The following is a 25,384-nucleotide window of genomic DNA, read 5'->3' as shown; positions in this document are numbered from 1 at the left end:
AGGGGCAGTGGGGAGAGACAATCGGACCTGTGCTTTAGGAAAATCACTTTAGTGGCTGAATGGAAGATGGATTGGAGTGGGGAAGAGGCTTGAGGCAGGCAGATCCACCAGCAGCCTATTGCAATAGTCCAGGCATGAGGTGATTAGAGCCTGCACCAAGATGGGGAAAAGAAGGTATATTTGAGAGATGTTGTGAAGCTGAAAGCAACAGGCCTTGGCCACAGACTGGGTAGGGGTAATGGCAGTGAAAGATACTGAGGAGTCAAGGTTAACAGCTAGGTTGTAAGCCTGTGGGACTGGGAGGGGTGTGTTGCCCTCTACAGCAATAAGGAAGGTATAATCAGGGGAAAAGTTTAGAGGACAATATAATAAGTTTGGTTTTGAACATGTTCAGTTTACGATGTCTACTAGTCATCCCATTTGACATGTGTGAAATATAGATGCAAAATTGAAGGTCACCAGAGAGGTGGGGCAGGATGAGTGGATCTGAGAATCACCAAGATAGAGATGGTAATTAAATATATGGGAGTTGATGAGATCACCAAGGAAAATAGTATAGAGGGAGAAGAAAAGAGGACCAGAACAAACAGGATAGAACCCTGTGGGACACCTGAGGTTAGAGGGCATAATCTGAATGAGGATCCAGCAAAGGACAATGAGATAAGTCAGACAGATAGGAGGAGAACCAGGAGAGAGTGCTGTGCTGAAAGCTAGAGAGAAAAAAATATTAAAGAGGTGAGGGTGATCAACATTGTTAAAAGCTACAGAGAGGTCAAGGAGAATGGGGATTGATAAAAAGTCATGGGATTTGGGGAAAATGAAGAAACTGAGGACCAGAAAGGATAGGTGACTGACCCAAAGTCATGTAGTTAGCTAATATCTGAGTTGGGACCCATTCTCTGGAGGCCCAGTCTAGCATCCTTAGATTATATGGCTTTTCCATTAATGAATCAACAAATTTGGCTCTGTTTCTCCATCTGTAAAATGAAAGTGTGTTAGGGAGGAGATTAACATTTATAATTGTTCCCTCACAGGTTTTTAAACACACCCCCCATTGACTCTCTCATCCTGTCTCTTTCCAGAATAAAAGAAAATCTTAATATTGGAAATGACCTCACAGGTAATTTAACCCAATTTATGCCCAACCGGGAATCATCTCCAATATATCCCTGATAGATAGATACCCAGCTTCTGCTGGAAGAACTGCAGTGGTGGGGATCCCATTTGGCAATAACTTTAATCCCTCTTCCACATGACAGTCTTTCAAATACTTGAAGACAGTTATCAAATATCCACACCCCCTCTCCTCACCAAGCCAGACCAAATCATCCCTTCTCCAAACTAAATACTCCTTATTCCTTCAATTGGTTCTCTTGTATATGTCCATATAGGTTCACATTGTATTTCCCATTAGAATTTGAAGTCTTTGATAGCTGAGACTGTTTTTACCTTTTCTTTGTGCTTAGCACAATGCCTGGCACACAGTAGGTAATTAATAAATCCCTTTACAATCCTGGTCATACTCCAAATTGTCCACATTCTTCCAAAAATGTGGCACCAAAACTGAATATAATATACCAGCATGGATTGACCATGATGGAGTGTTACAGCACTGTCATCGCCTTCGTTCTGAACACTATACTTCTGTTACTGAAATCATAACATTTAATTTTTTCCCCTGCTATGTAACATTTGACTCATATTAAGCTTGCAATTCACTAAAAGTCCCAGCTTTTTTATGTAAACATTTGTTTTGCAATGCCTCTCCCATCCTATACCTGTGAAAACAAATATGAGCATTTACATTCATTCCCATTACATTCCACCTTTTTAGATTCAGTTCATTCTGTTAAACTATCAAGAATATGTTGACTCCTGGCTCTATGATCCAACATTTTAGCTAACCCTCTAGACTTGAATCATCTGTCAATAGAATAAGTATGACATATATAATTTTTATTCAAGATGGTGATAAAAAAATATTCACCTCAGGACCAAGGACAGATCCCTGAGGCACTCCACCAGAGACTTTCCTCTTCTCTGACATTGGACCAGTAATAACTATTTTTTTTTTTTGGTCTGGCTATTCAGACCCTCCACTCTCACCTATCCCCTACCTTTCCATCTTGTCCATTAAGATAGCATAGTAGACTTTGTCAAATGGCTGGCTGAAATTGATGTATACTGTGTGTATGGCTTTCTTCTGGTCTATTAGTCTAGTAATTCTGCTTAAAAGAGGGAAATAAAATCATTCTAAATTTTCCTCTTAGCTTCTTGGTGATAATCTCTCTTAAAAGAAAGTGTTTTCTCTTAAAAGTGGTGGCAACATCCATCCCAGCTTAGTATTCTAGACAGAACCAGCGGTATCGAGGTGCACAGAAAAGCAAAAACACAGGAAGGACAAGTCTTTAGGGTAATTGAGGAATCATAGATGGTTGATTAAGCTAGGAGGATACCTTTGGTTATCTGGTCAAACCCCACTCATTTTAAAGATGAGAACATGGAGGCTTTGAGACATTAAGCTTTTTGGGACAACATTTGTAAAGCACTTAGAACAGTGCCTGGCACATAGTAGGCACTCTAGTGCATGCCTTGTCTTTCCTTCCTTTCTAAGAGTCACACAGGGAGAAGACGCAGGATGGGAGTTTTGCTCCCTCCCCCACTGCTTCAAAGAGGCTTTCCCCTCCCAGAAATCTGAACAAGGCGATCTTTCCTTCTCCTTAGAAAACTTACATGATGATTCATTGCTTCTCTTTATGGGCTGTCTGCTTTCTTCAGCTACTTTCATTCAGTTTCTTCAAGGGCAGGGAGCAGATAGCTGCTGTTTCACTGAGTGTTGTAGGAGGACCTTTTGAGACAACATGCGAGTGGTCATGGATGGGTTCTATCAAAGAGCAAATACTGGCTCTACCCTTGACTGCATGGAAAGATTTTGAGCCACACTGCCCCGCTCAACTTCTCTCAGCCTCCAGAAGGAGGAAAGGTTTCATCGACTACTCAGGCTACCCTTTGAAAGGGAATCTTATCCAGGTGTTCACCTCCATTCATTTATTCAACAAATATTTGAAGGGCCTTTGTGATTACACAGCACTACACAGCATGTCCTTACTATGTGACTTTCAGTAAGTCACTAAATCTCTCTGAGCCTCATTTAGCTCACCTTAAACATGAGAGATAATAATACTTTCATGACCTACTTCCTAGGATATTTTGATGAGGAATAAAAATTAATATAACTAATAATAATACTTCAAAATATATATAATTTTGTCAGTGTGGAGACTCTCTCCCAACTTTAGTGGACAGTTTTCTTTAGTTGCTGTAGCCAAAAATACTCATCAGTTAGGGCTATTTATTAGTCTTCTGGGGTTATACCTCTCAGCACTCAGCTGGGCTAATATTTGGATGACAAACACATCATTGTTTTACTCAAAAACACAGAATTTCTGAGCTGGAAGACACTTCCCAGACTATAACGCGTAACTGAATAAGAATACCTTTTACAAGAATCCCCAACAATTGGTTATCTGATTTTGCTAGGAGACCTCCATGAGGATGAACTCAGTACCTCCCAAGTATCCTGAATCTTTCTCACCTTGGAAGGATGTGGCAAAACTATTGCTCCACTGTTCTAACCTTGGAAAATATAATGTTGTTTTCCTCTATGGCAGGAATTCTTAACCTGCGATTGACAGACCATCAAAGGGTCCATGGATAGATTTTACAGAGTTCATGAACTTAAATGATTTTTAAAAAACCAACTATCTTCGTTTTCTCTACTCTAACTGGAACTTAGCATTTCCTTCCATCATTTAAAAACATTTCAAGAAAGGGTCCATAGGTTTTACCAGCCCACCAAAGGGCACACTAAAAGGTTAAGAACCCCTGCTATATATCATAAGCCATTTTAAGGTCACAGAGTAACAGCTGGAAAAGAATTTTAGTGGTCACATAACCCAACCCCTTCATTTCAGTGATGTGAAAATGAGACCCAGATATGGGAAAGGACTTGTTCAAGGTCACACAAATTGTAATACTAGTTCCTCTGGTTCTAAATTTGATACTCTTTTCCTTGCACCACAAAGGAATGCTTTAGTGGAGGCATAACAGATATGTCCCTGAAATGTTGCATGCAAATTGAATCTATGTAAATTAAATCCTAATTTCTCAGTGACTTACACTATCATTTCAGAGTTGTGCTAAATTAATTTCAGCTTGCTCATCAATTTCAGCGGCTCCTAGCAATTTAGCCTAAAGTTTCTAAGCTCCTTATCCAGAGACCTAGCTTCTTTGTCAGACAGTAACCCGTAAATAAATGCTTGAAAGCATCCAGAAAACTCGGCAGTGAAAAGAACTCTTTGGTGATCCTTGTAATAATGGGAAGAAACACTCCCTTATCTCTTTATAAATTGAATTCATTACAATATCCAGCATGCAGTGGGATCTCCTATTTTCAAAACCATTTACAATGCTTCCATTTGTGTTGCTTTAGATAACCATTTTCAAGATGGAGAGACTTAGGACAAGGGGTAAGAACTTACACATTCCTTTACCAGGATGGGACTTGTTGGATTTGTGGTTTGCTTTGTAATCAATGTCTTGACCTGATGAAGAACATCAATATGATACTTCAAGCTTCCTCTATGTCCTCTCTCTCAGCACTTTTCCTCTCTCTCAGCACTTTTCCTTCTTCTTTAGCTGGCTGGGTTCTTTAGTTTTAGATAAGGTTTTATCAATGGAAATGACATTAAAGAAGATGCCTTACCATTTCCTTTGCCACTGCGCCCAAAGGACCATGCGAGCTTTCCCTTTGACTTGCAGCAGAACCTCCAGTATATATTCTGTCTCCCCCTATTAGAATGTGAACTTCTTGAGAACAGGGACTGCCTTGCTTTTCTATCTATATCCCGGAGTTGAGAACTGTACTTTACACATTAGCAGTAAGCATTTAATATCTTGTTATTCATCATGCATTCATATGTAGATCCAGGTTTATAGATATGAGAAGCTCTTCATTATTGCACCATGAGCCCAGGTAAACAAATCATGTTCCTATAGTTGAAAAGCCATCAATGTAACCTTGCCCTAGTGCCAGAGAATTGATTATCCCCCATTCCCATCCCACATGCAAACATCTTCCTTCATATCTTCCCCGTGGGATTTTACCAGTTCCCCTTTCTCTCTTCTCCCAGAACCATAACAGCCTGGAAGCATAAGGAAAGGCAGGAAAATGGGTCCAAGATTCTAGCCCCTGTGGAGTCAGAGGTCACAGATTCAATTCAATTCAATTCCACAAAATTTGATTGTATTTTGTCCTTTTTTTGGATCCTTTTTGAAATAGTCTCAAGAAATTCTGTAATGTCACCCAAGGCTGGAAAGAAGAAACAAAGCTCTTTCATTTCTTATCTTGAAGATATAATATCTATGGTTACTTCTACTCCTAAATTTTACAAATCTATAACTGTATGATACATTGCTCAAGAAGGTCACTAAAGAAATACCAAGGTGTGTTTCTTTTACAAATGTATTGATAAATGCTTGCTGAATTGGACTGAGTTACCACTGTAAGACTTTTGGAGCCTCAGATCAAAAGGAGTAATACTTAGGAAACTTTGTAAACTTTAAAATTTTAGCATGTGAATTATTATTGTTGTGTTTATACTGGACTGGGTACAGATGGTGCTCAATAAATGCTTATTGATTGACTGAATGAACTTCTTTTATGTTAGCATCTGGGGTGTCATCATCATTCAAGACACCTAAACTTTAACCTCTAATTTCTCAGCTGTCTTGTCATACTCTGTCCCATAGATCAGCAGGTGGGGGTCACTCTGGTATGTATAGTCAAGGATGAATTTTGGAATTATAACAGTTTTTGGATGTTGGGCTCACATGGTATCTTTTCAGATCATCTCCTTTAGAGCATCCTTAAGTGCATCTAAAGGAAATAGTTAGATGGCTCAGTGGGTAGAATACTGGACCTGAAGTCAGGAAGATCTGCATTCAAATCCAGCCTCAGACACTTACTAGCTGTGTGACTCTGGGCAAATCACTTTACTTCCGTTTGACTTAATCTACTGGCCAAGGAAATGGCAAACCACTCCAACATCTTTCCCGAGAAAACCCCACAGTCGGTACTGGTGTGCCACAGGGTCAGGAAGAGTCAGACACAACTTAATGAGAAGTACATCTAAACAACATGTTGGTTCAATCCTGGAAGGGGGTAAATGCCCTTAAACAAAGCTGGTCCGTTTTAATATCTGTTTTTGTGCTAGATAATCCTCTTTTCTAGAATTACTAATTGCCTGAAGATGCTAATCCTTTGACAAGGGATCTGTACTTTATTATTCCTCCAATTACTGAAACTGATTTCCCCATCAGCCCTGGTGGTTCCATGCCAGTTGAAGGTATGATTCTCATTTGTAGCTTCTGAGTTGTCCTGGAAGGGCTTTTGCTGTTTCCCAAGTTGAGAGTTCTAGTTTAATGGGGTTGCCTCTGGTTTAATGGGGTGAGGACTGGGCCTGTGGGAGCTGGTTTCCTCAAACCTGAAAACATTTCCAATTGTGGCCTCAGGGGCATAATCAACCCTATTATACCCTAATTTCACTGGAGGATTTGGCCAGCAGAGAGGGTTGAGTGTTTTATTCAAACAGGCAAAGGTTCAGTAAGGCTATTAGCTCAATTAGGGAGATTAGCTAAATTACAGGTTAATTTTATTGACTCTTAGCTTCCATTTTCCCTTATAATACCCCACCATCCCCACTGCCATTTGCATTTTAAAAGTTGCCTACAGTATCACAAAGATGCCACCTGGGAGCAAAATCTTTTGGATAGAAGACTGTGCTATAGCGAGAGAGCAATTTATTCCAATACTTTCCGCAAACCTACACTAACGTTCTCCTTGATATTTCATAGTTATCACAGGGACCCTGGTTTCTCAAAGTCTATGACAATAGAGCATAAGCTCTGACAGATTCTGCCAAGTAGGCTGATGATGATAATGATAGATAACATTTAGATTGTGCTTACTATGTGCTAGGCACTGTGCTAAATGTTTTATAGTTATTGTCTCGTTTGATCAAAGCAGGTGCTATTATTACCCCCATTTTACAGATGAGGAAACTGAGGCAAAAAGTTTTTAGTGATTTGCCCAGGGTCTTGCAGCTAGGAAGTATCTGAGGCTGTATTTGAACATAGATCTTCCTGATTCCAGGCCTTCTGCTTTGTCTACTGTACCACCTAGTTGCCTCTTGGAATATTGTCTGGATGAGGACTGCTGATCTACTGCACAAAGACCAGCTTTTACAGCCTCTCCACTAGGTGATATTTTGGAATTCACAAACTCATCTGCTGGGGTATGAAGAGACCATGATCTATAAAGACGGAGGAAGAACCCACATCTGAGCCTTGACAGAACTGACATAGCACAGGGTTGAAGAGGTTCTATCTGGAGTCAGAGGACCTGAGTTTGAATTCTGCCTCTGTCATGTACGACCTTTATGACCTTGGGCGAGTAACTTCTTTGGGCCTCAGTTTATCTTCTATAAAATGTGAGAGTTGGGCTATATGGCCTTTAAGTTCCCTTCCGGTTCTACAGCTATGTGACCCTATGAGGTCCTGGCACAATATGAAAATATCTCTGGATTTGGATTGGAAGGGGTTGGGTTCAAATCTAGACTCTGATATTCACTACCTGTGTCCTCTTAGGCACTTACCTCCCCCTTATTAAAATATAGGAGTGGGACTAGGTGGTCTTTAAGGTCCCTTAGAAGAAGGAATATACTGGAGTCAGGTCTGACCAGCTTGTGAGAGCCAATTGTTAAATTTTTAGTATGAGCCCTTACATCTCAGAAATCCACAAAAAGGCTTCAATTTGTTGATATATTAATTGTCTAGAGTTTAAAAAGCAATAGAAAGAGAGTTAATAATACAGATTAACTTAAAAGTGTGTCTTGGACAGCTGGTTGTTAAATATTTCCCAGCACACCCTTGGTTAGAGTTCTAAGTCTATGAAACTGTGAAATGTGTGGAGAGTGGCCTCTGATTTGTCACAGAAAGGGAGAGTTTCACATACCCTGGAAGAAGAAATTGTGCCATTCTCCCATGGTAGAGCCCTGGGGCAAAGCCCCATTCTAGTTACCTCCCTGACCCACTGGAAGAAAGCCAATTCAACAAACAATACGTGTCTATTATGTTCAAGGTGTCATGCTAAGTGCTAGAATTATAGAGACCGAAAAAGGAAACAGTCCTTACTTTAAGAAGCTTGTATTCCATTGGGGGAATACAACAGAATAAATAAATATAAAGTAATATCAGAAAAGAGAGAACATTAATAACTACAGAGAGGGAAATGCCTCTTATGAGATGTGGCATCTAGGCTGAATCTTAAAGGAAGCTAAGGATTCTAAAAGGTGGAAAGGAGGGACTATGCAAGTGAATGGGAATAGGTGGTCACACATAGAGTTCAAGGAAGAGCTAATAGTTCTATTTGTCTGGAACACAGAGGGCACCAAGGAGAGTAATGTAGGATGAGCTTGGACTTGGAGCCAGGCAATAGAATACTTTAAATGCCTAGAGGTTGTATTTTTTTTCTCCTAAAGTCAATAGGGAGCCACTGAATATTTTAGAGGATTGCCATGGTCAGGTTGGCACTGAGAATATTGTTTTAACAGCTGTTTGAAGGATGCATTAGAAAGATGAGAGCTAGGAAATAGGTAGACTAAGTAGGACGACATCATGGATCTTCTGAAGTACTAAATCAATTTCCAAAAGGCTAGTTTTGGGGAAATGAGATAGATGCTCAGAAAATTCATATTGAAGATGTTACAAGGTCTAACTAAATATGAATCTCCACAGGATCCCATGAATGTTCTATATCTCTGGGGGCTTTTCATTCAGACTGGGACTGATGGCTCCTTTTCCTGGAGCTGGAGCTACAGCTGCCCCTGACAACCTATTACAAGATGAAAAACACCAGGGTTTTCAGGTGAATTTTGCTGAAGCATGAATAATTAAAATGTGAATGAAGGGAGCATATTACCTAGCTCAGTGCAGCACACTCGGTACTGTCTGGGGCCCATTTGAACATATTCATTACTAGGCCTGTTTTGATCCAGAAATCTAAAAGGTTCCAGCTCCATTCTTAACTGTAGCTGATTGAATAGGTGGCAATGATGGAATCTTCCTCCTGAGTCATCCAGGAAGGAAAAGCAAATGAGAAGTGAAGATATTTTTTCCTTAGCTTTTTCTCCTGAGCTAAAAAGGCCAAGGTCAACCACTGCATCTGGGGCCATATCCAGTTGTCATGATCCATATCTTGCCACTGGACCCAGATGGCTCCAGAATGAGGCCGGTGACTTTGCACAGCCCTGCCTCACTTAAATCCAACTTAACTTGCAAGTCATGACATCACCTTCCTGATGTCATGGTCCTCTTCCAGAACAAAGGACAAACAATAAGCAGGTTTTCAATGACTTCACAAAATTTTATACTTGAAAAGAACCTTGGGGGTCATTCAATCCAACACCACTATTTTATAGATGCAGCAGAGAGGGGAAGAGACTTAGATGACGAATCACATTTTGTTAGAGCTAGAAGGGACCTCAGAACATCAATTACTAGGTTTGGATAGGGCCTTAGAAATCACTGGGTCTTACCTTCTCACTTGACAGGTGAGGAAACTGAGGCTCAGAGAGGTTTAGTGAATACATGAAGGTCATACAGCTGATGAGTGGTATAACCAAGTCTATTGATCATTCAGAGCATTGACATAGGCTACAATTTTGGCTCCTGTATCTTTTGTCTGCCCATTTCTATTTCTGTGGTTTTTTTAACTTACATTTTTATGTTTCTATCTTTTGGTAGGGGTGGGGCAGGAGAAGAAGAAGAGTATTCATTTTCATCTCAATTTCCTTCAAATTGTTGTATTAGCCCTGAGCCTGAGTCCTATTACTTTTAGTTCAGCTTAACTGTTTGTTTTTCTATTTTTATATAAATAACATTATATAATATATAAATAATAATACCATAATACATTTCTTTTTTATTGATCTTTTCTGTTTTTACATTTCCAAGTATATCCCTGCTCTCCTATGCCCAGGAAGCCATTATTTGTAACCAAGATTAAAAAAAAAGAAAGGGAGAAAAAGTTTAGTCAAGCTGATCAGCACATCCATATTATCTGATTATATATGCATTATTCTGCACCCATAGTCCCTCACTTCTATAAAGGGTGGGAGTTTATTTTCTTAATCATTATAATTATACAGCATTCATTAATTCTTTATTTTTTTCATCAAACAAAAAAACCAGTCAGTAACCCTTCATGCCTAGGAAATTCCAGGCAGGAGCTGGCTGCAGAGTCGACAAATGCCCCTCTTTCTACATGTCCCCACCTTCTCTCCCAGGTCTTAGACCTTGGATTTTGCAATTGACCTGCAAGAGGGCAGAAGGGGGAAGGGAGTGTTGGTCTTCGGTTTTCATCAATGCATTCATTTACAAGAATATTTTTGCACTATAGGGAGACTATTAAAGCAAATCTCCAGGGCACTGGGCTCAGGTTTTGAAAACTGTCAGATGATAAACATGAATTGGAAATAAGGGTCCTGATCTTCCGATTGTTGGTATTTATTGTGATTATTCTCTGCTCAGCATTTTCAGACCCAATTTGATTAGGCAATGGAGAGCCAGGGGTTGAAGGACTAGAAATCTGGATTCACTGAAGCAGCTCCTCTGTTATATCCTTTCGTCTCTTGGAAAGCCTCTTAAGTCAAGAGAGTTCTAGTCTTTCTTCTGGAGGGGCCCCTGCTTCCATAAAATCCCATTTCCAATACATATCTGAGAGTCCAACACAAATCAGAAAGAATTATGTTTGGCTGGGTATTTGCAACACAAGGATTCATCATCTCTAAGCTTCTAATCACTAGTTAGGGAAACATTACTGCTATCCTCCAGGCATGATTAGTAAAGCTTTAACCATGGCTTGATATAAAGCCCTTTTCTTTACCACTGGGTTATTGGTTATTGGTTATTACTGAAAAACAAACTTTATGTTCCTGGAATGTAGTGTAATATAATATGCCTCCTGCAGCCTTTTGAGAGGAGCCCATAAGGCACCTGTTGTCATGACCCTGAGGCCTTTGTTAACATGAATATCAACTGTATCTTCAAAAAAACTATATGTGTTCATCATACCAGCTTGGTTTGTACTGAGTTTGCATAGCACTCTACATGGATTGTATAGCCTGGGATAAATTCCTTGCAGTTTTCCCTCCCTTGCCTTCCAATCTCCACACCTCAGGCCCCACCCTCAAGCACAGGACACCTGTAGGTATTAACATCTCAGAGAGTTCTGGTGTCCCTCTTAGGTAAGAACTGTGGGGATACTTAATAGGAGTCATAACTTTTTTTTTTAACTTGGAGCAAACTGGCGATGGAGAGAGGGAACAGAGTTGGTTCTAGTGCATGTGGGAAGGAGAGAGGGAAATAATATGATAGCTTGGATAAGTCACAACCTCTATGAACTTCAGTTACTTCAAATGTAAAACAAGAGGGTTAGGCTTAATAAGGTACCTTCTAAAACTCTAGATCAGGGGTTCTTAACTGAGTACCATTGGCAGTCTCTAGATAGATTAGGGTTCCATGAATTTAAATGGGAAAAATATGTCTTTATCTTTAAAGCACTAGCCTCTAAGCAAAATGTAGCACTTCCTAAAATTACAATTTAAAAAATTATTATGAAAAGAGAGATCCATAAACTTTACCAGAATGTCATAGTGGTCCATCATCCCAAAATAGTTAAGATCCTCTGCCCTATGATCCTATTTTAAATAATTATTCTTGCTAACTAAATACTCTGCTTATTTATTCCTAGGACTTCAAAACTCTGGTGCCCTGCAGCAAAGACCAAGTTGCTTTTCTTTCCCTACTTTAACTCTGTACTCAGCAAATAAACTGTCAATGTTTCTTTTGGTTTGTTTGTTTTCTTAAAGTAGTCTCCAAGTGACAGACAATTCTCTTATTGAAAACTACCCGTGGGTTGCATTTTCTTACACCAGAACTCAATCTGACAGACCTCTGGCCAAAAGGTTTGATATTCCATGGCCAATCTGATCATGTAAGCATATTACCAAATTCTCAAGGTTGTTTGGGTAAGTCAAGTGAGATAAAATATGTGAGCTAAAGTACTTGGTAAACCTTAAAGTTTTATATAAATGTCAGCTCTCATTATTACTGCTATTGTCATGATTATTATTGATAGGAGCCCTACAAGGGGCCAGATGTGGCAGAAATCAAATTCTTGGTTATGACCTCAGTTTCCAGAATGAATTTCCCAGGTTAGCTCCCCTCTGAATGGTCCAGGTTAGCTCAGTCCCAGTTCTTATCAGTAAATAGCAGCAAAGGGCACCCACCAATAACGCCCCATTTCAGAATACACAATGAGTAGGACGCGGGTCTCTGAAGACATCGAATCCAGGGTGAGCAGTTCCCAGAAGCTATAGCTTTCCGGAAAGTGGTAAATGGCCTCATAAGGCAAGATGAGAGCAGATAAGGAGAACTCACAACAAGTATTGGAAATGAGCACAGAGAATCATTTCTTTCACTGAAATTAAGAGTATGCTCTATGCAGGCACTGGGGACATGGTGCTCAATCTATGGTCTGATTTTTCTGAGTCAGCTGCCCTGACTTCAATAAATTAAGGGACCGGTCAGTATATTCAATGCTTTAATATATGCTGAAGTTCTGCCAGCTATTTCTAACAAAAATGCCCTCCAAAATAAAAGGCAAGATAAATTAAGCTACAGAGAGCCATTTATTGTGTATTCTGGTAAAAGCTTCTGTGATGATATTTGTCTATTATAGTAATGAGGTTGTCCTGGTTCATCTTCACCGGCACTGTCTCCAAACTTTTTTCAGGAGTTGGGGATGACTTGGAGTTTGCAGCTTCCACAAAATTCTCCCTCTGATGCCTCGTCATAGTGTGGTAGTTACCTGGACCCTTGAAAGCTATGCCAGTGGAGTTCAAGCTCTGGCAGGTTTTACCAAACTGGGTAGGCTTTGGGAGTATAGGCCAGGGAACCGTATGACTGTTATTCAAGGGTCAGGCCAGCTAAGCCCCCAAAGGGCTCATCACTAGGTTACCCACAGGGTGATGAAATTTTTAGTCACAGCGGCTCTTGAAGACCATCCACTAAATCAGAGAGAGGCTGCAACATACATCTGTGGAAGGAGTATCCAAACCAATGAATTTACTATAGACATTAAGATGACTGAAGAATGGGGACCCATGAAACAGACAAAAACATAACCCAGCCCTCAGTCCTGGGTGGCACCCTTCTACTTCTGCAGTGGTGGAATATAAACTCCTTGAGGGCAGGGATTTTTTCCATTTTTGACAGACAAAATTTATGTCTTTGTATCCCCAAAGCCTAGCATAGTTTCTAGTACATAGATATTGATCAAGTAAACAAAAAGGTGCCAGAGGATGCTAAGGATCCTCTAGTTCTCAAACTACCTATAAAAGTCAATTTAACTGTTGGCATTTAATGTCCAATCTTTGTCTGCATAGCCAGAAAAAGAGGAGGATTGGTCATGTAGCAAGAATCAGAAATAAGATTGGTCCATTGTTACAAGTAACATACATTATCATTGTTATATTTTTCCCAAGTGTCAATATTGGCCATTGAGGTAGGTTGATGGGTGGGTGTGGGAAACAAAGGAAAGATTCTAGCATGATGGAGGACTGATGGAAATACAGGCATGGAAAAGCTATCATCTGCCTCAGTAGAGGCATTCAATTCAACAGGCATTTATTCATAACAGCTTAATAAGAGATCACCAAATTGAATACCAAATTGAACCAAATCCTCACTAATGAGATAAAAAGCCCACCTATGTATCAAAGCCAGGAATTTGCAGAACATTTGGGAGAATTGTCTTAAGACTGAAAAGAAAAAAATGTCCTCTTTTCTCCTCACCTACTCCTTGGCTTCCAGTTCTCATGGTAATATTTTTATTTCTTTTTTTTGGTTTTTGGCTCCAATGTCCATTCATGTCCAACTCACATTTACAATCTAAACTTGAGTCCAGCACTCTGGTGCCTTGCCATAAATGGTTTCCTTGCAATGAGTGAGAAAGTGAAGTTTTTCCTGTAAATGGGCCCAAAGGCTATGCTAACTGAACATTAATTCTCTCCTTCCCCCATTGTTCAAATGAAATATATATCCAGGAGCCTTGAAGCTTGGAGAAAAGATGGAAACCTGAGGGAAGAGGGTTTACTTGTAGGTTGGTAGTGGCTGATTTTTGTTATGTGTCCTCCATTAGGAGTTCAATTCTCTTAACTGTGTTTCTTCTGACTTTCTCAGTTGGAAAAGTGAGAAACAATAATGTAAAGTTATTTGATAATCTATTTATTTTTTGCATCATCTATCCTATTACTTTTCTGCTATTTTTTACCTCCTCCATTTACAAACTCTTTCCAAAGGATTCAGGCTTGCTTGATGTGGGATTTATGACCATTTAAATACAATTAAATTCTTTTGTAATCTCATCTGCTTTATTATATGCATTTATAAACATTATATGAGCAGATAGGTGGTTCAGTTGATAGAGCTCCGGGCCTGGAGTCAGAAAGATCTGAGTTCAGCCTCAAGGACTTAATAGCTATGTGACCTTGGTCAAATCACTTACCCCTGTTTGCCTCAGTTTCCTCATCTGTAAAATGATCAGGAGAAGAAAATGGCAAACCATTCTATATCTTTGCCAAGAAAATCCTAAATGGGGTCATGAAGAGTTGGGCTTGACTGAAATAATTAAATAACACTACAATTCACTCATGGAACAGTGGATTGTAGGCTAGCTGGAAGGTGCAGCTAGTTGGTGACTGAGCAACAACAAAATAAACATTATTCTGAGAAGGTGCATAGGCTTGACTAGACTGCCAAAGGGATCTGTGACATAGAAAAGGTTAAAAGCCCCCTGGAGAAACACACACACACACACACAGAGAGAGAGAGAAGAGAGAGAGAGAGAGAGAGAGAGAGAGAGAGAGAGAGAGAGAGAGATGAGTCTCCTTAGAATAGGTTAAAAAATCAAGAGATCTTAATCACCAGGCACTGAGGTAGATTTCATGTGCATTCATAATAGGCTTGTCGGGGAGATACTGCTTGAATTCAGGAGAGGCTAAGAGACCAAGTCTGCCTGCAGCTGCCCAAGGACAGGTTGTATAAGGCAGGGTCAGGTTTAGACTGATTCATAGGGCAAATAGGTCCTTATCTACCTGGTATGAGTCAAAACTCACTGGCAAGGGCCCTACACCAATGATGTTTTAAATTCTACCCCTAGAATCATAGGATGTCAGAGTTAGGAGGGAACTCATCTTGACCAATCCTTGCTGAAAGCAGGAATTCCCTCTACAACATCCCAGAGTCCACTCTAATCCATCCTTCCTTTGGCTGCCAAAGTTATTTTCCTCAAGTGAGGTCTGATCAGGCCATCCACCTATTCAATAAAAGGCTGTCATGTAAGAGAGGCATTGGCCGTGGACCGAACTTATATCAATGAGTGGGAGGTACCAAGAAGCAGATTTAGATTCACATAAGGAAAAACTTCCTAAAAATCAGTGCTATCCTAGCATAGAATGGATTGCCCTAGAAGGGAGTAACTTCTCTCTTAGTGAAAGTCTTTAAGCACATGACAGGATATCATAGAGAGGATTCTTGAACAGAGACAGATTAAACAAGATGATCTTTAAGGCCTTCTCCACCTCTGTGGACTCATATTCTATGACTATTCAGTGACTGACCCCGAAGGAGTTGCTATCTCATGACACTTTGGTACTTTTAAGCACTTATGTAATTGTGCATAATTAAGCAATTGCATTATCAGCACTCTAGCTGTTGATTAGATACCTCATTCCTTCCCCAGATCCCTAAGGAATCTGACCCAAGAGGACCTAAAAGAGAAGTTTACTTCAGTAACACATGGCTATCTCTGAAATATCCAAAAGGTTTTTTTTTTTGAAGTTAAAAGGGTGTAGGAAAGGAAAGTTTTGAAATCAGTGACTAGTGGAAAGAACACTAAATTAGAGGTGAGAAGAGCCCAGATAAAGGCTCACTACCATAGTCCAGCTATATGGCCTTAAGCAAGTCACTGGTCCATTGTGGGACCATTTCCTCATCTGTGAAGTGTGGTGGTTGATCCAGATGATTTCTGAAGTGCCTCTTAGCAGTAAAATTCAATGATTTAACAAAAAATATTTCTTGAGCATTTATGTCACCCACACTAAGTAACTTGTTACATACAGAAAAGTGTGTTCCATAAGTTGGACACATTGCTGTACTTTTTCATTCTTTTGAGTTTAGAGGTGACCTTGGTTAGGATGATTTGTCTCCCACACTGCATCCCCAAAGGGAAAACCTTAGAGCTGGCTATAGGCAGCAGCAGTAGCAGTATGTTTTTACTAAACACACACACACACACACACACACACACACACACACACACACACACACCCACAACCCACAAACCCAAGGCTTAAGTAAATGGAGTTTTTAATGACTTCCTACAAAAAGTATTTTGATGACTTTCATTTTGAGAACTGTTTAAGTCAAGCCTTGGCATTAATGAGGAAGCAACTTCTCCCAAAGAGGTAGAGCAAGGTATGCCCTAAGGAGGTCAAAAATCAAAAAGAAAGGTCCTTTCCATATAAACTAAAATATTCACAGCTGAACTTTTTGTGGTTGCAAAGAACTGGCAATTAACTGGGTGCACACTGATTGAGGAGTGGCTAAAAAGATTAAAGTACATGAACAAAATGAGATATTGATATACCATGAGAAACAAAGAATAAGGAGAATTCTGTGACACGTGAGAAGACTGATTTGAACTATAGCATTATGAACTAGAGCCTACATAGCATATAAGAAGAACCAGGACAGCAGTATACACAGTGACTTTAACAACATACACAAGAAGAAAGATTAAATAAAACTAAATATTATATAATTATACTCATCGAAACTGTTCCCAGAAAAGAAATGAGAGAATGAACTGCTCTCCTTTTTTGGAAAGGTGAGGTGGGAAGCTAAGATGTAGAATATCAGAGATGCTCTCAGATGTGTATGATATATTGATTGGGTTTGCTGAGCTGTTTCAAATATATTCATATGTACATGTGGAATGTATGTATTTCATATAACATATATGCAACATGTGTGTGAGTATATCTGTATGTTGTGTGTATGCACATACAAATCTTTGTTACAAGGGAAGAGTAGAAGAGGGTGGGGGACATTTTTGGAAAAGAATGTTATGTAGAAACAAAAGACATCAATAAAACCTTTTTTTTTAAGAGAGGGAGAACAAAGGCATTGTAACAGTCAAAATGACCTAGACCTATGAGGCTCCATAGTGTTCACTTACTTCAGGCTGATTCTCCTCTGGAAAATGGGCATATCCTGTTTTCCAGCCTGACATCCTTTGCCTGTCACTTCCTTGAAAACTTTCTTATCCAATGCTTTGTTCACTAAGGCTTCTACATTAATCAGTACCTAGCATTTCCCTGTCTATAGTATCAGAGATAAGAATTCAACAAGTTGTGCCTGAATGAGGACCACCACTTCCCTATAAAATGGCCTTTGGCTCCTGCCTCTTAGAGTTGTCCCGGCATTAAACTGGCTAAGTCCCAGGCTTTCTTCTATTGCTTTCCCCTTCCCCAGTTTCCTGAGAGGAATGATGTAGACTGTTTGCCAGTCACAGGCCAGTGTCCTTGAGGTTCTAGTGACCCACATGGCCATGTCCTTCATTGCTTTTGCTTACCCATGCTGCTCCCCCTAGTTGCTTAGCTTTGGGTCTTGAACTTCCTGTGAAAGTTAAAATGCATACAATAAAAGGCTTATCATTTTGTACATTACTGGTCTGTCAGATTCTTTGGTGAAATGTCCTCTCTAAGTCAAAGACTATTAAGGACTAGGAATTAGTTAAGACTAGAAATTAGAGGTCTAGCCTCTCTTGGGAGCTGTCCTGAAACTGCTGAGTGGGAGCTCATTAATGGATCTCCTTTTCAGAACCAACTTTCTAGACTGAACTCTGGCAACAGGCAGCATGGACTTTTTTCTACCTGCTCCCAAAGAGCTTAGGGGAGAGAAAGACAAAGACAAAGAGACAGAGGCAGAATTAGTGAGAAACATGGGGATACAGAGACAGAGACATGGAGAGAATGTCATTTTTCTAAAATACCATATGAAAAGTCTCTTTCGTTTGCTCACTTCTCTAGGCTTCTACAGCACTTAGGAGCCATCCCTCCCTTAGCACTAAACTATTACATTCATGAACACTGATTTTATCTCTCAAAATAGATTATGAAACATTGTGTTCATGCTATATGTCACTGCCCTGGGGCAGAGCTTTGGTTCTCCTCCCCACCCCATCCCTGCCCCCAGTTATTGCTTTTTACAGGTGTTCCTATTGTTGCTAAGTCCTGTGGATTTAATACATTGCATTGAAAATAAAAATAAAATATTGTGTTCCATTCTAGGCATCACATGTAAGGACACACATACTGGTGGGCATCTACAGTAGTGACCAGGATAGTGAAGGCACTGAAAATTGTGCCAAAAGAAAAGGATTGGTGAAAGGATTGAGAATATTTAGGCCAACAAAGATAAGACTTATGGGAGGAACAGCATCAATTTTTTTTTTAAGTATTTGAAGAGCTATCAAGTAAGTGTGGGACCAGACTGGTTCTGCTCTGCACCAGAAAGCAGAACTAAGAGCCGTGGGCTGAAGCTGCAGAGAGGCTGATTTTGGTTCAATATAAAGAAAAACCTTCAAACAATTGGACATTTTCGAAAGAAAAGTGAACTATTTCATAAAGTAGTCAATTCCCTCTCATGAGAAGTCTTTAAAAATTGTTTTATTTTTTAATTTATGGAGTCAAACAAGTATTTTGATAACATAGTATAATAATAATAATAATAATAATAACAATAACAGATAATTGTACATGAAACTGCAAATCTATAATGTACAACTAAAAAAAGTCTTTAAATAAAATTGGGATGACCCTGTATCAGGGATGTTATAGAGGATATTCTTACTTCAGAAATGGGTTGGATTAGATGATCTCTGAGGTTCCTTCTAACTCTGAGTTTCAGTCACTCTCAATTTTCTACCTGTATCCCCTAGCATGGAGCTGGTCATGTAGCAGCCCACATGGGAACAATCCATTCATCTTAGAATTGATGGAAAGTGTTTGTTGTTATTACCATGGCATGTTTATAAGGTAGGTTCCTATTATAATCCTACAAAGACATGAATTTTAAAAAAAGTCACTCCTTGAGTAATGGTGGAAAGAACCACTGGAATGAATCATGGAAAATAATCTGGAACATTGGGTGAAATGGCAGTCGAAACTTGATTAATCATTGGTTTGGGGGAATAGCTGCCATTTCTGTTTCGCAAATGAATTATAAATTAGAGGTGTCTCCCCCCACCCAGGAACTTAATGGGAGATCCAATAGGATCTCCAGTAGGAGATCCAATACTTTGAAAAAAGTCTGTTTTGGATTCCAGGAGAGAGGTGCAGTAATGCATCAAGGCTGAAAGAATGGTAGCTCCTGCTATCAACTCCATGTGGCCCTAGAACCTTTAGGGCTCTTCTAGATCTCCCAGAGAGGCTAAAGTTGAGATTTGCCAAGGAATTCCCCAGGAAGGTCTTATAAGGTAAGCTCCAATCACTACCAATTGCCTTCAGGATTAAATATAAAATTCTCTGGCTTTTAAAGTCCTTCAAAATCAGGCCCATCTCTACCTTTCCAGTCTTCTTACACCTTACCTTACTTTAGCCTACCATTCATGTATATCAAGACCCAATGACACTGCCTCCTTGCCATTTCTCACCCATGATACTCCATCTCATGACTCTGGCCATTTTCTTTTTGTTCTGTTTTTTATTTTTTTAAAATTAGTTACTTATTTTTAGTTTTCACCATTCACTTCCATAAGATTTTGAGTTCCAAATTTTCTTTCCATCTCTCTCTTCCTCCTACCCAAAGACAGCATGCAATTTGATACAGGCTCTACATATACTTTCATATTAAACCTATTTTCTTATTCATCTTGTTATAAAGAAGAATTAGAACTAATGGGAGAAACCACAAGAAAGAAGAAAAAAGGAGAGAGAGAGAGAGAGAGAGAGAGAGAGAGAGAGAGAGAGAGAGAGAGAGAGTGAGAGAGAGCAAATAATATGCTTCCATCTGCATTCAGACTCCATAGTTCTTTTTCTGGCTGTGGACAGCGTTTTCCATCATGAGTCTTTTGGAGTTGTCTTAGATCCTTGCATTGCTGAGAACAGTTGAGTTTATCAAAGTTATTCTTTGTACAATGTGGCTGTTACTGTGTACAAATGTTCTCCTAATTCTGCTTGGGTATTTTCATAGACTGTCCCCTATCCCTGGAATTATCCCTCTTCTCATCTCCACCTCCAAATTTCCCTGGCTTTCTTCAAGTCTCAGCTGACATCCCACTTTCCCATCAGAAATCTTTCTCAGTTCTCCTTAACCTTGTCACCTTTCTCTAGGATTATCTCCAATTTTTCCTGTACGTAGTTTATTTTTACATGCTGTAGCTGTTTCCATGTTGTCTCCTCCATTAGTCTGTGAGCTCCTTGAGAGCAGGGACTAATTTTTTTTTTTGTCCTTTCTTGAATCCCCAGAGCTTAGCACGGTGCCTGGAACATAGTAAGCACTTACTAAATCCATATTGACTTGAATTGTTGTAAAGTGTGTTTCCCAAATCAATTTGTGGCTTTCCTGTAGTGACTTTAAGATAGAGGTTCTGGGATCTGTGAGCTTAAAAAAATGGTTTTGATAGCTGTATTTCAATATAATTGGCTCCTTTGTAATCCTTTTATTTTATTTTATGTATTTAAAAGCATTATTCTGAAAACAGGGCTTCACCAGACTGCCAAAGGGTCTATGAGACACAAATGAAGTTAATTCTCCCCTGCTCCAGGATAACCACTCAATCCTCATGACACTTATTTCTGTGCTTTTTAATCTCTTTTTTCTTACTTTAACACTTTAAGAGGACAATGATTCCAGTAGAGTGAGCACTCCCTCTATTCATTAATATAGGTTCCAACCCCTCCATGTCTTACTAGATGGCCTTCCTGAGTTTCTGTGGTGAAAAGAAACCATTACTTGGTTGCTATCTGGAGATAAGCCTCCAGAACTTAACAGAAACTGTGCTATTCCTTGGTCTGTAGACAGACATAGGCTGTCCCTGGCTTAGTTCTGCCTTAGGTCTTTTCAGTCTGGAAAAGCTCTGCATCAGCCAGAGCATGTGGTCCACTGGCATAGTCTTCATGAGCTCAAGGTCACTGTCATGCTCTGATGAGACATTTGAAGACTTCAGTAGGACTCATTTTTTCCTTTCATTTTCTAATAAAGTTACCAATGAAAAAATCTCAAGTCTTGGTTTGCCTAAGAGGAAAGTCGACTTTCCCCACTCTTTATCCAAAAAGAGCCAAGAGATCAAGAGTTCCAAAAAGCCAGACGTAGCAACAGCTGGGATCAGCTGGGATTGCTGACCTATCTCTGCCTGGGCTCTCCCTCAGATAGATGCCCAATAAATTCCTGTTAAATTGATTGATTAAGACCTAAAAAGGTGCAATGATTGGCTGGAAGAAGAGGAAAATTTATTTGAATCTTTAAAACTAGTCCTCCAGGGGCAAACTCTATGAATTACCTCCTACTGATTCTGTAGAGTGTGTTAGCCAGGCAAGGCTAGAAAACTTACCAAGCAAAAGTGTTTATGAGCTGTCTTAACAAGGGAGCAAAATATAAACAAAGACATTAGAAAAAAATATGGATAGATTGCTTGATTTACTTCATCTGATTTTCATATGTATGTCCAGTGTTTAACACAAGGCCACGCACATTGTAGGCACTTAATAAATGCTTTTTCTTTAAAAAAAATGCTTTTTCTTTTCATTTCTTCACACCTCTATTCATGTTTCCAGGGCCAATCAGAACCAGTGGCCTTGAAACCCATGTCACATGAAATCAGTTCCCCAAATGTAGCCTTAAGGGTATCTTTGCCAATTTGGAATTGTGCTTTGCATCAGACCAGTGTTTAGCTAGGGACAAACTGGACCAGACTCCTGCCTTTGTCATCTATGCCTATATTTGGTTCTGGAAGAAACAATGGAAGAAGCTACTCATTGGAAGCCTAGCTAAGCAGCCATTTAGAACCATTTAGAGTGAGAAGAGATTAGTCGTCTAGTAGGGTGAAGTTCGGATATCACTTCCTTGAATTGATAGCCTTCCCTATCATTGCTGGAAGTGGTTTTCTTCTTTATGGGCCCATTACAAGGATAATATGAAAACTTCAATGGCAATTCATGAGACATAGGTGATATCAATATAACGGTCTCATAAAACATCCAATATGTAATGGGAAAGAGTTGTTCGCCTGCACAGGCAGCAGCTGCCTTTTAAACCACAATACCACATGCATCCCAGGATTGATTTTTGTTGTGTTGTTTGCTAAAACACAATCATGGGCCAACTGCTTGAAGAATAGCACTTTTGAGAAACCTGATCTCTGTAAGGTTTAATGGTAGAACACTTCCCTGAAACTAGAAGGCCAATGGAACCGGGAAGTAACAAGGAACTAGCTTCTAAGTTTCTCATATCATCACTGGTTGGCCCATGATGCTCTCCTACTTAGCGATCTCCAGTAACTCCCTACTGTGTATAAGGTATAATATAGCTAGGTGGCACAATAGATAAAACACAGGCCCTAGAGTCAGGAGGGACCTGACTTCAAATCCAATTCGTGACAGTAGCTATGTGACCCTGAGCAAGTCACTTAACCCCAATTGCCTGAAATAGCTAAAATGCAGACTCCTCATCCAATAAAGGCTCTGTAATCTGCCTCCAATCCAACTTTTGGCTTTATATCACAGTAATTATCTTCATGTATTATACCTCCTGGGCAGGGTTATTCTGCGAACTATATAACAATTACCTGAGACACTTTGAAGTTTAATCTGCAGGATAATAATTTTATCCGTGCTTTCTTAAGTCTACACAAGCCACAAAACAATACATGGAGCCTTGATCTGTGGTGTTTGCTGATTTCTCAGGTGTGAAAGCTGACACTGAGAATTGAACAATCAGCTCTCACAAGCTGGTCCACATGGGCTCTAGCACTCTCCTGCTTCCAACCAGACTGAACCATCAGTTGCCTGCTAAACTCATAAGATCATAGATTTAGATGCGGAAGAGACCTTAGAGGTCATGAAGTCCATCCTAATTTTAGACATGAAGAAACTGAGACCCAGAATGGTTAAATGGCTTGGGGAGAGATCATATACTTATTAAGTATCTGCAACAAGGAACCCAGATCTTCCTGACCCCAGTTCTCATGCTCTCTGTAACCAAGACACAGCTCTGTCTCTCAAATCTCCATGCCTGGAAAGTGCCCACTCCTCCTCCCTGCCTTGGGGAGTCCTTCCTTTCCAGTGAGGATCAACTTAGTTACCACCTCCTTAGTGGATTCTTCTCTGTTCACTTCAGATGAAAGTATTCCATTACTTTGGGATCTCAGTCAATCTTCCTAGATAATTTTCTTTAGATCTCTCCTTTGCCCCTATCACACTGTAGTCAACATCATAGTTAATGAAATCAATGTCATATTCCTCATTATTAGAATGAAAGCTTAGACAGAAAACTGGAATTGAATTATTAGGAAAAAAACAGAAAAGGCAAATCTTTGAACCTTTGGTGTCTCATAGGAGTGAGGAACCTGCAGCCTTGAGGTCACATGTGGCCCTGTAGGTCCTCAAATGCTTCCCATTCAGTCAAAAGGCCACACTTGAGGACCTAGAGGGCCATATGTGACCTCAAGGCCATATTCCCCACTCCTGGCATAATGCCTTGCATACAGTAGATGCTTAAAAGAAGCATATTGAACCAAATTAATTGCTCAAGGACCTCTTACAAGGACAATATGAAAACTTCTATGGGCATCTCTGTGGTATATGTATATGATTATTGTAATGCTTATGAAACATTTTATACAAAACGGTCAATAGTCATTACTGTTGATGTTTCTTAAATTACTGTATCACCTACATTCTGTATGGTTCACTTTTGTCTTTCTCTTAGTAAAGCACAATGTGAACCAACAGACTGAAAAAAAACCCTACAGCATTTTGGCGAAGCTTGGCCTCTGTGTGATTCACTGGTGGAAGGTGACTCCTCTGAACCCAGGATGCTGTTTGGACCGAGGAGCCATAGGAAGCTGACTTCCCTGACATTTTCCTTGGGGCACTGGCATTCCCTCTACCACCCCACCCCACTGTATATCAGAGCTGTTTTTAGAGGCCTGAGATAATTTGGAGATCTCTGGTCATTACTAAACTAATTAGGAGTCTTAATTAAATGTGTGCAGGTCACAGCCCCCCAGAGCCCATAGTCCACCCATCCAGCTTGCTCTGCAGCCTGGCACTGCTTCTGGCCCTCCTTGGAGTTGCTGCCACTGCTACCACTTGGGGCTATGTGGGCTATCTAGAGGCTAGGGAACAGCGGGAGGCAGTTCTGAAGGCTCTGAGGTCAGAAGGCCAACTCGTATTCTCCTCTCCGGACACTGACAGGGACCTGCCATCAGCCCTGAGGAGTTCAGGCCCACTGCTGAGCAGCTAAGGGAAATCAACAGAGACTAGAGGTGGATGGAGGATGAACATAAGTGTTTCCTCTTGGAAACACTGTCACATCATCTTAATGGTAAAGCTTCATTTTCTATCTGAGGAAAAGCCCACCTCCCTCCGTTGCAGGGTGGGAACAAACGAGAGGACTCATGAGAAGATCTCTGGACTTGGAAAAGTGCTGCAGAAATGCTGGAAATCATTATTAATGGTCACTCTCACTGATGAGAGTAATTATTGAATAACCAAGGCAAGCTAAGAGCTAGACTCTTCAGATCCCCGAAGCTCCTTTTGTCAGAGGTTTTAATACGATCTCAGCTGCTCTTACAAGATGGAATTTCACAAACTTTTATGGTGCAATTTACAAATGTGTAAATAATAAAAGCTTTCAAAGTAAAAAAAAAGACCCTTCTTTTCTCTTTCCCAGGATTAATACGTTCATACTTTAGAAAGCAAGCCTGGAGTGATGGCATTCTGTCTTAGTTCCTTCTCTTGCTTGTGATGTCCTGAATCTCAGGCAAAATGACTGGAACCCCCAAGAAGCCCTCAGAATTTTGCCATTCATAGTGGGAGTGGGGTCCATTGGATAGGAAACATCAAGTCAAGTTACTGGTTTTTTAAAAATTATGTGTGTATATATATACACACACACATACACACACAGAGAGAAA

The 25,384-nt window shown here is 40.0% G+C and overlaps 1 long non-coding RNA gene across 1 annotated transcript in view; it reads right to left on the bottom strand.

Moving 5' to 3' along the window:
* The window catches only part of LOC110205184 (uncharacterized), a 194,367-nt gene that overhangs the window by 59,768 nt on the left and 109,215 nt on the right, over nt 1-25,384 (bottom strand). The gene's annotated exons all lie outside the window — the stretch shown is intronic.

This window comes from Phascolarctos cinereus, unplaced genomic scaffold (assembly GCF_003287225.1).
Source record: "Phascolarctos cinereus isolate Bilbo 61053 unplaced genomic scaffold, phaCin_HiC Scaffold_2;HRSCAF=192, whole genome shotgun sequence".
NCBI classification, from domain to species: domain Eukaryota; kingdom Metazoa; phylum Chordata; class Mammalia; order Diprotodontia; family Phascolarctidae; genus Phascolarctos; species Phascolarctos cinereus.
This window is presented reverse-complemented; position numbering and strand designations above follow the sequence as displayed.